The sequence below is a fragment of the Tursiops truncatus genome, chromosome 2 (assembly GCF_011762595.2).
Source record: "Tursiops truncatus isolate mTurTru1 chromosome 2, mTurTru1.mat.Y, whole genome shotgun sequence".
Classification (NCBI taxonomy): domain Eukaryota; kingdom Metazoa; phylum Chordata; class Mammalia; order Artiodactyla; family Delphinidae; genus Tursiops; species Tursiops truncatus.
The window spans coordinates 64,411,424-64,414,374 of NC_047035.1; positions in this window are offsets into that span (position 1 = coordinate 64,411,424).

Consider the following 2,951-nt stretch of genomic DNA (forward strand, 5'->3'; position numbering starts at 1 on the left):
GCTTAAGGTCACCATTTTAGCACTACGAATGGATAGAGTCAGAGTATGTGACCACCTGTGCTTCCAAGCAGATCCAAACAGAAGTTGGGGAGGTGCTATCAGGTTGACCAGCCATGGTGGTACACAGTGTAGATGGGGCTGGTACACATTCTCTTGAGCCCAAAAGGCTGAGCAGAGGCTGATAAGATGTCCTTTCTTTTATGGAAGGGAGTACTAAGACTAGAGGTGGGCCAGAGAATTGCAGACAGTGTGCAGGGAAATGCAGTGCTAAAAACAGGCCAGGTTCCCTGTGCTGTGGATGAAGTCAGCACATCCAGTATTGATGTAGCTGCTTTGTGCTTTGTGTCAGCCCATCGCCATCTTGAAAAGCACTCTTTGGGAGCTAGTGAAATCTGGCTAAATTTAAGCAATGGGTATCAGAGGTTTTGTCCCAGTGGTGGGCTTGAGCTAACCTGCAGGTGCTTGGGGAGAGTCAGTTTTGTGTGTGTCTTCCAGCTCTGTGTTTGGTCATAAGCTGGTAGCATGAAATGGGCCTTGGAGGGAGTACTGACACCGTGGAAACTGGCAAAGTCTACAAATCAGTGCTAGCTGTCCAACATGTACCAGTGCACCACTGTCTTGAGCCCTTCCGTTTGGAATGAATGCACTAGTTTGGACTGAGGAATTCACTTTTGCCTGAGTAGAACTGCCTTTTGCCGCAAAAGCCTTGCCACTAACCTCTCCTTCTAGTGCTACTCCTGTTCTGCTTGCCTCTGGTCAGAACTCTCTCTGCCCTCTTGATTCCTCTAGCACTTTCTTTCTGCAACACTCTTTGGACATTTGCACCCTTGACCCTCTTTGAGTTTGTTGTTGCTGCTGTCTTACTGTATTCCCTGTTTCTTCACCTAGAATGTGAGGGTGGGGAGAGTGTGTACTGTTTAGGGGCACCAGCAATGGTGGCAACAGCACAGACAGGAATGGTTCAGCAGGGAGCTTATGCAGAGAGGAAAGCGACTTGAAAGGCATATTGAAATAATTTAAAGTCCGGGGGTAACACCCATTCAATATAAATGACATGAGGGGAGGATTTTGCGGGTCTCTTTCTGAAGATATTCCTTCCTTCTGAGGCTCAGTTAATGATTTGTTTTAGTCATCACTATTGGTTCCCAGTCAAAACTATTCGAAGAGTAGCCTTCTCTATGGATAGGAGAGGAGACTGTGCAAGAAGTAAATGGGAGCAGGAAGCTATCAGTACGCACTTCTGCACGTGCCAGGGGGGCCTTCAGGAGAGTTCTGGAATGGAAAGGAGGAGGGAGGAGTAGCCAACTCTAACAGCTCCTGCTGTGTACCTGCCATGGGTCTGTTAGCAGGAGCCTTTCCCCTTAGCTTCTTATACGCCCCTCTCCTCTCCGTCCCACTCCTGCAGGCATTTGGGGCCTTTTCTCCCTGGTGCCCAGAGTCCTGGTCGGTTCTAGCTCCCCATTGTCTGTTTCCAGATTTTACGATCTTCTTTCCCAGGAGGCCTTCTACTGGAGAGATCCCAGATACGGGTGACCCTTCAGAGAGGATCATACATCTAGTTTACAGAAGCAATTTCAGAGTGGGCCCTGGGCCCTTGAACCCCGATGGGGGAGGTCCAGGCAAGTACGAGATGGGCAGCAGGCCCTTTGAGTTACACTAACAGACTGTGTCAGAGTCCGGCTTTTCTGGTGGGAGGTGGGTTTTCTCAGACTGTGCGAGCATGACTGTGTAGGTGGGTGTGGGGTGGAGGAGATGTTTGGGAGAGGCGAGGGGAATACGGGTTCAGTGGCCACTCTGGGATGGCCAGTCTTTGCTCACTACAAGCACTAGAAGAGTTTGCTGCCTTTGTTCTGCTTCCTGGTCATACTGCCTGGATTAACCAGGGATGCACTAATTCCACTGACATGTCAGACTCTGGAGACAAGAAGATGAGTGAGGGCAAGAGTAATAATAAAAAGGTGAGGATAAAGGAGCAGGTTTATTTTAAACACATTTTTGTTTTGTCTACCTGGAACATATATCCTTGTCCTACACATGTGGTATTGGGAATTTTCAAGCACAGCACTGTCTGCTGTGCAATGTAAATGCCTTTCTACATCACCATGTCGGCATGTCAGTAAATTACATCGCTCACCAATGCTCTTCTGCGAGTGGAATTGTGCTTTGAAAACACTCAGAAGAGGATGAGAAGGATAGTTGACATGTGGGTTATAAACAAAGACATTTTCATTTTTTATTGATATCAAATCAGCTTTCCCCACCTCCATTAAGCAGATGCTGAACAAATAATAAAAGCATATTGATGGAAGGGGTGCTGAACTCTTAGCCTGTTCAGGGGACCCACATGTTTTGAACTGACCTTGTCAGTGAATGAAGGAAGGAATGAATGAATGGTGCCTTGGAATAAATATCACTAGTGTCAGCTATTCTAGCACCAGACCTAGAAGAGAAAAATCCCTGGGCTTTGAGTTAAAGAGGAAAAATTGTGTGTGCGTGCGCTGGACTCATATCACCGACATACTTTTAAGTGCCATGAAATCAAGATTTGGAGGAGCCAAATTCTCCACAAACACAGATTCTCTACTCGTATTTTCCCTTTTGTCTTTGGGTGAAAGCAAATGCTATTTCAGGGGATCACAGTCCTAGGAAAATGACTAAGGGTTGTTTTCTCTTTATCCAGGCCTCTGGCCTTTAAACACTGTTAAAGCATGTCCGGAAGCGTAGGGTGTGATCAACACAGGAGTTTTTGACATCAGGACTTCCAATCCTGTTCCTGCATGCTCCCCATAATTGGACAGCAAACAATGCTCCTTTTCTTCCTTTTAACCGTCTGTACTGCTGTGGAAATCTGTGCAAAATTGGGACGATTGCTGTGATTGTACACTTGAAATTCCCGAACTCAGCAGTGATGAGGAAAGGGTGGCAAGCTCGTTGTGGTTTTTTATGAAATC